We start from the raw sequence: 12,230 nt of genomic DNA on the forward strand, positions 1-12,230 counted from the left end.
TCCCTATATATTATATATGAGGCACAATTTTAGCATCTCTTTTTTTTTTTGAATTTAAAGAGCTATATGCTAGTGCAAGTGTGAGTCAATTATTACCATTATTAATTAAAAAGACTATTCGATGTCTGATAAAGTGAGAAACAAAAGCATTTAGTTTATGAAAAAAGTATTAGTTTACTCATATATGCCCCATACATATGGTGTACGTATTCCCCTTATGTCAAAATACAATACAAAGAAGAGTGCTGCTGATTAAAGTCTGCTGCAGCTTTTCTCTTTGTTTGGTTATTTTAGTTCTTAATCTTAATATATCTATTTTCTTTCTGAATTTATTTGGAGCTTCCAAACGATTTCCCCATAAAATTTGCTGGTCCACTACTGCTGTAATTCCGCAGGAGCTTAATTTGGCGCCTTGTTGCTAATTTTCATTTCGTCCACATATGATTTATCAATCAGAGGGACAAACGTGGGACAAACACACACTGGTGGTACCATCAAATGGTGGTGTCTTGGACCCTTGGGTGATTTTTTTTATATTTTGAAACAGGATTTTCTTTTTTTCTTTATTGATTCGCTAATCTACCTACCCAATCCAAAATATGTTCTCCATCACGATTCACTGTATCAAAAGTTATATCAAAAGTGATAAAAGGTTAAACAGGTGCTGGAGTAAAAAAAACCACTTGCTTTTAGCGGGAATAACCAGTTCTCCATCCATCGATTTTTCGTGATTAAGGTGTTTACGTAAATGTGTTTATGGATGTGCACCTTATCACAACGTTAATTTTTGAACCCTGTATATATTATTGGATGAACAGGTGTATAGAAAAAGTGTTGATATTTTGGCCTTTGATATATAATGCATTCCATGATAACAAAAGCATGAAACATTCTTTTCGTGTGGCTCGATATAAGAAGAACCACAGACAGGTCAATCACTAGCAATAATTGCACCGTGTATAAAATACACGGTGAGCCCTCTAATCAAGCCTATTAGCCCTTATAGAAGATTCCAGAAGTCTTGTTATCCAAGTTGTTTGCACATAAAGTTATGATCAGGGTTACATAAACTATATAAATACATGTATCCTAAACCTTAAAGGGATAGAGAATCCTAGGTTAGCTAACCACAATTATTGTAAACCTCATATCAATACAATATCTCCCCGATGGGATTCCACTGTGGATGTAGGCAACACTTGTCGAACCACGTTAAATCTTTGTCTTCTTATTTGTTTTCAATCGTTTTCTAGCCCTAATTCGCTAATCATCATCAAATCATCGTGTTTATTGCCTAGAAGTAATTTTGGGTACAAACATTGGCGTCGACTAAGGGATTCGTGTAAAACAATCGTGTTTTATCATTGAGAAAAGTGGAGAATAAATCGTGCACGAATTCCATCCAAAAATCAGCAAAAAAGAAGAAAAATTAGGGTTCTTACGTAACTGTTACGAAGCTGATGAAACTGTTACAAAATTGTTGAAGAACCGTTACAGAAATAGAAGCAGAATCCCGAAAGAACAGTAACAGATGTATCTGTTACAAAAGTGTTGCTAACTTTCCTTGGTCATCTAGCAAATCTCGTCCGTCAGATCCATGATTCGGTTCGACGAGGCTCAGCTAATCAGAGATCGACACATGGCATCGGTCAATCTAACCAGATACCATGTCATCGGGAACAAACCAATCAGCGAAGGACACGCCAACAAATATCGCACCGTCATCTGCCACATCAGCAACAAAGTAAGCAAACATCTGTTTGGTGTTAACACGTCATCACTTCGGTGCCATGTCAGCATTGTTCGAGTGCCATGTCAGCGAAGCTTGGGTGCAATGTCAGCACTCTCGGTGCCACGTCAGCTGGACATGTACATTCAGTGTCCGCCATGTCAGCAATATCACCTGCCACGTCAACAGATATGTCCAATCACTGGTCGTCGCATCTCGTTGGTCACTGCCAAGTCAGCAGAGATCGGACCCATTCAGCAAAACTTGCTCTGTCAGCTAAGCCACGTCAGGTTTTCTCTGCCATGTCAGCTTGATGCGCTCAGTCAGCACCGCCATGTCTGCAACAACACATGCGCTCCGTTGAAAACTTGTTTCATCGGTAACTTCTTCGTTTTAAGTCCGAATTTAGTGATTTTTGGCTCGTTGAAATCATCTTTCAATTCCCTACAAGATGGAAGCAAAAATTCCAGTGTTCGAGAAACATTGATATGCACTTAGTGCAGCAACATGATCGAGTTCGAGGTTCGTGGATAGGGACATGATCGAGTTCGAGATGAGGATTGCTTAGACCCTTCAATATTTAGCCTTGCATCACGTACATCGTAAGCACCTAAATCCTCTTGCACGTGAACACATAAGTCTTGCTCTTATCGCAAGCATAAAAATTTCTCCTTGCACGCGAATATGAAAGACTTGCACCTTGGCAAGCATAAAGTCTCGTCTCAACCACGAGACCAATGCCCGATATTGGTCCAAAGACTCGTACTCAACACAAGAAATACAGCCAGCATGCCCGAGAAGCGAGCGCTACAGCCTTGTTATGTTGCGAGCAAAAATCCTTGCCCCATCCGCAAGCACACTACATTCCACTAAAGTCTCGACCAGCTCTCGAGCATCACAAGTCCACCACGTGGCAAAAGGTCTCTCCTAGAAAGTGAGCAAATTTTTTGCAGGTAATTACAGTTGGTGGCGTCTTCGTATTATCTAGGTGAAATTTCCGAGATTTTATTTTCTAATTTTACACTTGTGATATTTTATAGCGAAATTTCTATAGTGCATAATCCCAGTGAGATATCGGCTGTTTCCATCGGACATTTAACATAACTAGTTTAGCTAGAGATTAATGCCTAGATTACAAATTCATTTATTTATGAAACCTCACCATTTGGCCTTTTTTTTCTCTTCTTATGAAGCATAGAAATAAATTAAAACAACAAATTAACTACATAACCATAAGGTCCTAGCCCAATTGGTCAGGAACCTGACTCTGAAATAGAAGGTCAGCGAATCAAGTCTCCGCTCAAGAGTTTGGAGATCTCATGAAATACTCCTCTTATGTATATACTTATAACTTTGTTGTGAGAAATGGGCGGGATCTGCTCACTTTTGCTCAGGGGAGCAGGTTCGGTGGCTACGCTGCCAGGAGACAAGACGATCCTATGCCAAGCTTCAAAAAAAAAAAAAAAAAACTAATTACATCTTGTACAATTTTTATTTTTTTTGTCCGTGATGAAAAGATTATACTAAAGATAAGAAGACAAATAAATACATCAGACTAGTCAAAGTAGACAAGGTTACATATAAATAACAGTGTCCAACATTTGCATATTATCTATGACTCTAAAAGTATCTTTTCACGGCTTCAAAGAATTAGAGTCTGTTTGATATGAATGATAAGCTCATAAACAGATATATGTCTACCTCTAAACATTATATTGTTTCTTTCATCCCAAATATTCCAAAGCAGTGGCTCTTTACATCTTTCAGTCAATACATTCCAGTTCCAAACTTCAAATAGCTGCAATATAGTAGCAGGTAAAAGCCAAAAAATATGTAAAGCTTTTATGAAATAATCTCAGACTTCAAAAGTTGTTTAACAATAAAGAAATAAGTGATTTGAAGTTTCCTCTACCAAGTTGCACATTACATAAGTTGTGCTATCTCTATTCACCCCTCTATGTCTCAACTTATCTCTTGTAGGAAAAGAATTGTTAAAGCTACCCACAACATAAAGCTTACTTTAGAGGGAATAGATTTCTTCCACAAGAATTTGTTGTAAGTGCAATCCTCCATAGTACCTCACAATGCATTATAACAAGCTTTTGTTGAAAAATTATTTGCACCTCATACTCTTCATCCACCCGATCAGGAACTGCTCTCAAATCTCTTTTCGAAAGATCCTATTCTATTCATTTGTATTTATAGGATATTTAAACACATGACCATCTTCCTTCATGAATCATATAAGCCACTGAAGCTTGTTTATTGTGATAAGCTTTGAAAATAACTGAGAAAAGATCTTTAATATAGTCATTAACCAGCCATTCGGCATACCAGAACCTTATTCCTTTGCCATTGCTCAGCTTAAAGCTCATAGAGTCTTGTATTCCGGAATGATAAACAGGGATATGGAGATGTATGAAATCTTGTATGACAAAGAAGAAGAAATGTATACGGAGATTTTGCGTCAAATGGATGAAGATGCAATTCAAGATAGAAGAAGGCGAAATTTTATGTTGCAATTACAAACAGGAATGATACCAAAGCCTTTAGAGCCACATGAAGTTATTACTAGAAGATGGACGTGGCGAGATTGACATTTTTACCACTACAAGATGATGCGTGATTATTTTAATAATGGATGTGTTTATTTCGATTAGGATTTTCAGCGCTGATTCCGTAGGGCCGCAACTTGACGCACAGGATTATCGCCGAGCTTTGTAAGGTACAACCTTTATTTAATTAGCGGTATGCTTTATAAGATACAACCTTTATTTAACTAGATAGTCTTGATTGCATGCACTAGACGTGGCATGCGTGTCTGGTTGAATGGGCAGGTCAATATAAGGGTCGTTATCCAAAACCAACTGTAATTTTTGGAAGCTTCGGCTACTTATGATTGTAGGTTTTGGCATGCTTTTTTTTGGACTCCTGAGTTCAAATAACGATCTCAATATTTTGCATAATTCACCATTGTTTTAAGATCTTAAGCATGGGATCGCGTCGCATTGTAATTTCACCATCAACAGCCATGACTACACTCAAGGGTATTATTTAGCTGACGGTCAACTTTGGTCCAAACTTATAGTTAGACATACTTTGAACCGATGACTGTGAAGGATATTAAGTACTTTAACGGCCAACAAATGAAGTGTCGAAAAAATATTGAACGCGCTTTTGGCATACCGAAAAGGAAGTTTGCCTTCTTAGCAGGGTCGTCACGCTTTTTTGACCTTCAAGAAATGAACAAAATTATGCTGACTTGCATAATTCTGCATAACATGGTCATTGAGGAAACCATACGAGATCCAACCTGGGCTAGTTTTCCAGAAGAATATTTGAGGTCGACGCTTGTGGTGCAGCATGGTCGCCCGGCAAGAGAATATAAATTTTCCACTGACATAATCCGAAACCGGAGACTCTATGGACAACTAAGGGGAGATCTAAGCAACTCTGGGATATAAGAGGAGCAAGAGAGGAGGTGCGGGGGAATCGTCAAAACCAGGGTGGCCGAGACAGATAAATGTTGTTTTTAAATTTCAAGTTGTTTATTTTAATCAGATGTAAGTTAAATAAATTTATTATTTAATATAGTGAAATTATTTAAATAGGTTGATAAGTTAACTTAACTAAACTACTACATTTATTTGAAACTTATATAAATAATTACATTAATAGTAGGCCGAAACAATTACATTACAAGTAATTTTAACTACACGTAAACACTAAATAAAAACTAAAATTAGGTACATCCAAAATTAACTATTCAAGAAGGTATTCATTTTCGTCTTCTTCCGAGGCATCAACATCGGCTTCGACATCGTCTTCTTCATTCTCTGATTGGACAACTTGTTGTACAGTGACTTGTTTTTCCACCTTATCCATTTCCCTATTCCATAAACAAAGTTGTCATTCATTCGTTGTTGAAGTGTCCAAGGAGAGTAGTTTGTTCATCTAAAAATCTCTATAGTGTTGTCCCCGCGAAAGACGATTTTTTCGAAGTTTCCTTATCGCAATGCCATGGTCCCTGCTTCTATCATGTTTTAACTTCTGCTCGAATTCCTTATGCTCTGAATAGTTGAACTCGTTTGAACCTCCTTCTGCTGCTCTTTGGATTGCGTTTCTGGCCTCCTCCCATTCTCCTCTTCACATTGGTTCCTGACTACTTGGAGTCCCACCATGTGGAGATCCATTTCCTTCAGGTGAGGAAGCTGGTCCACCAGTTTGAAAATCCTGTGATATATTGGAACATATGATGATCTTGTAGGCACTTGATTACCTTCCAACAAGTATGGATTAAACTTGTTAATCACCCTCAAAATGGTGAAACAAGTTTCATGTTGGAAACTTGTTCTGTGGAATGTTTTCCACTCTTCCCGACATCTTCGTTCCATATCTGGTTCACCTTCATCACTTCTTTTGCAGCGCCACATTTGATAGATCAAAGCTACGTATTCACTAGCGTCTTTGCTAATTGGCTGAAAACGATGAGACAACCCCTAAGCATCACTGCCATTGATGTTACCGGTTTCTTCACAAAATCTTTTAAATATCTTTCCATAACCATTTATTTGATCTATTGTATATAATACATAATTCCTACAGTTGGATTCGTCTTCATCCATCGTATACTTCACACCGCGAATTTCTAGTATTTCTTCGTTGTGATTGTTGCGTTTGTTGTTCGGATTGTTACCTTTGTTGTTGGGATTGTTGAGTTTGTTGTTGGGATTGTTGCGAGGGGGATGCCATATTTGTAACAAATAAAGGATTATTGAATTTTTTTCTGATAGATTCGGATGGTAAGAATAGTTGTGCGTGAAAAACAAAGAAAAGAGGATATTGAGATGGTTTGAAATTGAGAATTTTTGAGATAGAGGTGTAAAGGATTTGAGTTTTAAATTTGAAATGAACTGAATTTATAGTAAAAAGGATATGAGGCGTTGGATGTTGGATTTTAAATATATATGTTAGCATATTTAGTTTACTCGATGGCGGGGTTAGTTTAACTGCGGGTGGTTCTCTTGAATCATATTTAGTTTACTCGATGGCGGGGTTAGTTTAACTGCGGGTGGTTCTCTTGAATCCGCGCGACTCATGTGAAACCGCCGGCAGCTCAACAACATCCACGCCATTCTACATCAAACGCGCGTCTTTCCATCGTCTACACTAAACAAACTAATAGATTTGTTGATTTGTTCACTCGTTTTTCATGGATTTGTTCATTCCATAGAAATTTCCTTATAAGAAGAGACTCGAGCCTATTCCTAAAACAAGTCCCGGGCTTAAGCCTAAGACAAAACACAAGCCGAAGAAGAAAACATGATTCGGGACTAATTAATCCCAAGATGGATAAAAGCTTAAGCTCAAGCAAAGATTCAAGCTATCCTCAAGACGTAACCTCAGCTTCGGCCTTATCAAGGTATACAGTTGACCTCAACGCCAATTTAGTCCTTGTTTACTCACATGGATCATGACTAGGTCTCAGTTCCTCTGATGCCTTTGGACTCTTTCTAGCCTGCCATTCCTCTTCTCCCGTCGTGGACGGATAACCATACTAGCTAGGTCAACAAGCATCTCGGCTAAACTCATGTCTGACACAAAACATACACGACTATCCCATGATATCTTGTGATCTCCGTATGGCACAAAATATGCATAATGTATGTACAAATAATTATTCCTCTACCTCAGCCAACATCGATTATGGAGAATATCACCACGTCATAAAACACAAATTATAGATAAGCTAACTAGACCACACACATGAGGTGGATATTTTTAAGGTTTTGGTGTGGCACTCTATGATATGTGTGAGTACCAATCTACTCACATATAAAGAGAAAAGTCCGTAACGGTTACAAAGAGATAAGTGCATAGGGTAGACTCAGCTCAACTCATCGATCGTTTTTTTATTATTGTTATAATCAAGGATGAGGTGCTTATTGTATCCTTCATCCTTATCCCACCAAATTGGGATTAGATTTTTACACCTATAAATAGACTAACAATCAGTCGTTTGAATACAAAAACACAACATCATAAGTAGTGCTTGAAATAAGAAAAAGATGTGCCTTGATTAGAAATCCCGATGTCACACCGACGATTAATAAAGGATCCATCACCAACAATCTTTGATAGATCGAGTATATTTCGAGGATCAATAAGAATTTTGTGGATAATAAAAATTTAAGATGGTAAAATCAAAGATGCAACATATATCTCTTAAAAAATCTAACAAGTATATGACGGTTATTCAATTTTGTCTTTCTTAAAACTATACATGTTTGGGTTTTCACATATTATCTCAAGCAATGAGTCTAAATTTCTTATACTTGGGATATAAATATTCTATGTAACGCCCGTATTTTTTCATTACGCATGTTCAAGGATGTGTCATTGAATAAGATTAAGCTTCATCTCAAGTGGAATGTTAGCCAAGAACTTAAATGGATCACTATGGTACGTTTAGTAAGTTGAGCATTGGCCGTAACTGAAAATGCATCACCATGAAGCATATTTTCGTAATTTATGTCGTGGAAGTTGGTGGACTCATTCTACTCCCCAAAACTTATTTCTAAAAGTGTCAGTATGACATATATAGGGAGGGGGTGATGGTCGAAGGTGCATTACGAGGAGATGCATCCCTAAGTTATAAAGTTTGGCCGGTAAAACATATATGATGTGAAAGCATCAATATTATATACCGTGTTGCTTCGTAGTGATAGAGCTTCATGGTACCTATGCATTATCATTGTTGCGTTGTCAAACCAACAATATGTGTCGGAACGATGCAAAACAAAGTAAACATTCGTGTTACACCAATCTGCATACATCGAACAAGAGGATGCTTAGTTGGGAAGCAAGTGGCATCTATGATGCACACACAAACTTGTGCATCCTTTTGTGAAAGTCCCTTGGCCAATACAAACTAGGGTTTTCTTGGCCTTTGGACTTGGCATCAATGTCGGTTTTTTCATAATTGGATTGAGTTGCATGTTCCATTTTGATAAATTACGGTATGTGCTTGATCCCTTCATAATAAGGGTTAGGTACATAGGCATCCGTAATGCACCACATTTGTGGTCAAACACCTCGTTGCTCATAGAATTTAATTATGAGATAATTGTGACGCTTTGAATTCTATGAGAAATGAGGTGATTTTTTCCACAGTTGATGAGGAAGTAGGAATGCACCGCAATTGCTCGATTTGCGAGAAATGAGGTGATTTTTTCCACAGTTGATGAGAAAGTTGCATCCAATTCATCGGGTGTTCATACTAATTGTGAATTGGGCATATCAATGAAGCTAACCGGAATGCAAGTTAGGGGAAGCTTACATAAGCCACTTGCATCACAAGAATGATGTACTGCAAGAATGACATGGGCTTGGCTGATGCACTCTTGCCATGAGGAATACCAGTACATGCATCCATCTCATAGTCGAAGATAAGTAAGGACAGGAAAATAGGCTTGTGATAGCATATTTTTTATTTGAAGACATAACTAATGCTTCGACAATACTTGGAATCCTATGATGAATCCAAATGCATTTTCATTGGTTTTATGGCCTTGCACCCATTGCAAAACAAGGGTAAATTGAAACTTGAAACAATATGATTCGTTTCTAGTATCATGCTTGTAAATCATGTTTGGAAAAAATATTCGACGTGCATTTTCCTGGTAAACTTTGAAGATCGGTCACTTTTTTTACTAGGCGCATCTAGGAGTCTCGGTCTCGCAATGCAGCGCTAGGAGCGGGATTTTCAGGTCCATCACATTCCAACTATCATAATTCTCTGAGATGAAAGTTCATTTTGTGACTAAAATAATTATAAACAAGAAGTAAAACATCTGATATGTGATAATGGTTTGAGCTATGTTTTTAGCAAAATTCTTTTTATCATATTGAGTAGGCAGCTATACAACAAGGCAGTCAAGACAATGATGCAACATCTCAAGTGCAGCAGTTGGAGAACCAAATTGAGCAGTGGCAGCAAATACAAAATGAATTCTGGGGGAAGAAAGCTAGAGCAGAATACTATATAGAGATGGACAGAAATACGAAGCATCATCATGCAAAGGCCAATAATAGAAGGTCAAGAAACAACATCACAACACTAAAAGATGAAATAGGTGATTGGTGTACAACTAGAATGGAACTAGAGAATCTTCTTACAAATTATTATGGTAACTTGCATACTACCACAAACCCAGTTTGAAATAATCAGATTCTACAGTGCGTACCATGATCAATCTCAGTTGAAGACAATGTGGAGCTCATGAAGATACCAGATGAAGTGGAGATTTTCAAAGCTTTAAAAGGAATGAAATCGTGGAAAGCGCCAGGCCCTGACGGTTTTCCACCAGGATTCTTCAAAACTCACTGGAGTATCGTTGGTAAAGATGTTATTGATAAGGTTCGACAATTTTTCCGTTCAGGTTTCTTGCTCAAGAGTCTAAATGCTACTAATGTGTCCTTAATTCCAAAGACAAAAAAATAAACAGTTCCCTTCAGATTTGAGACCAATTGCTTTATGCAGTACATCTTACAAGATAATCTCCAATATTATGTCTGCAAGAATGAAAAAATTAATGTGTAAGATTATCTCTCCACTCCAAGAAGTATACGTCCCAGGAAGACAAATTTCGGATAACATCCAACTGGCGCAAGAGATAATTCATACCATGAAGAGAAAGAAAGAAGATACAAAATTCTTGGCGTTGAAATTGGATATGGAAAAAGCCTTTGATAGGCTAGAATGATCGTTTCTAAATGATGTGATGATTCAAATAGGTTTCTCTCATGAGTGGTGTCATCTCATAAAACAATGTATCTCGACTACAAGAATTTCAATACTTCTTAATGGTGCCCCTTGTGCTGCATATCAACCAACAAGAGGTGTACGACAAGGTGATCCATTGTCACCTTATTTGTTCATAATTTCTATGGAAGCGTTCTCAAGGAAACTATATCATGCCGAATCTCAAAATCTCATGAAGGTATCAAAATCGCACCTAATGCTCCTTCTATTTCGCATTTATTCTTTGGGATGACTGCTTATTATTCTTGAAGGCTGACTTGCACAATATGAATAATTTGATAAATATCATTGAAGATTTTGGTAATGCCTCGGGGTATATGGTAAACTTTACCAAATCCAGTGTACATTACAGTGCACAAGTACCTCAAAGGTTTTGCAGAATTTTAACAAGAAGATTAAGAGTTCTAGTGATGCTTTCAACTGAAAGATATCTAGGTATACCTCTTATTATTGGAAAAAGGAAAAAAGAGTGTTTTCCTCATCTGTATGATAGAGTTAAGAGCAGACTTTCTTCTTGGGATGGTAAATCTATGTCTCAGTGTGGTAAATCGTTAATGGTTAGAACTGTTACAAATACAGTCCCTGCTTATTCCATGAGCTGTTTTCAGATTCCAGTGGAGATTATTAACAAGATAGAGGCTGCACAGAGAGACTTTTGGTGGGGTTTTGAAGACAAGAGAGGTACATATGTGACCTCCTGGAAAGTTTTGAGATTTCATAAAGATTGTGGCGGTCAAGGTTTTAGAGATTTAAAGATCTTAAACCAAGCCTTATTGGTCAGAGCAGCTTGGGGGAAATCCATTCAAGCGAAATATTTCTCTTGTACTAGCCTCCTTCATGCAACTATTAAAAATAATTGTTCATGGGCTTGGAATGGTATTCAGAAGAAGATTGAATTTATTAAACAGAATAGTCAATGGAGGTTAGGGAATTGGTGACAAGATAAAAATCTGGTTTGATATATGGGTTATAGGCTTGGACGATCCACCAATTCCTAGAGAAGGAGTCGAAGATAGTGAGTCTTATGTTTGGTTTCAGGATCTGATGCTTCAAGATGATAAAATACCTCTTTGTGAACAAACTGCTAATCTCATAATGGGAATGAGAATTCCTACTTCTGCTGAGGATAAGTTGGTTTGGAAATTAACTAAAAATGGAGCTTTTACGCTAAAATCAGCTTACAAAAAGCTGTATGAATCCAGCGTTGGAGCTATACAAATGTCTCCTATTATTCAACACACTGAGATTCGTTGGAAGCCTTTCTGGAGCATACAAACTTGGCCGAGGATAAAACACTTTTTTTGGAAGTGTTTTATTGATATCTTTCCTACAAAAGAGAGATATCTAGGGCATGCCATTATATCAATCAACAATGTCCTCTATGCAATCAATATGATGAAAGCGCAATGCATGTCTTATTTTTTTTCTCTTTTTCAAGAGAAGTATGGATGTTAATTCCTGGAGGCTCCTCGGTTCTTTCTGGTGCGTATAATAATGTTGTAGAAGTTTTTGAAGACTAGTTGCAGAGGGATCAACAACAGCTTTTGCCTGATGATTGGTTGAATACGGTTATGATGGTGACCTAGACTATATGGAATTCCAGATGTGATGTGCACTTCCAAAATCTAAACATTGAACCGAAAACAGTTGCTAAAAAGGCTTTGAGTTTTTCCAAAT

This window comes from Papaver somniferum, chromosome 8, assembly GCF_003573695.1.
Source record: "Papaver somniferum cultivar HN1 chromosome 8, ASM357369v1, whole genome shotgun sequence".
In the NCBI taxonomy this organism is placed as follows: domain Eukaryota; kingdom Viridiplantae; phylum Streptophyta; class Magnoliopsida; order Ranunculales; family Papaveraceae; genus Papaver; species Papaver somniferum.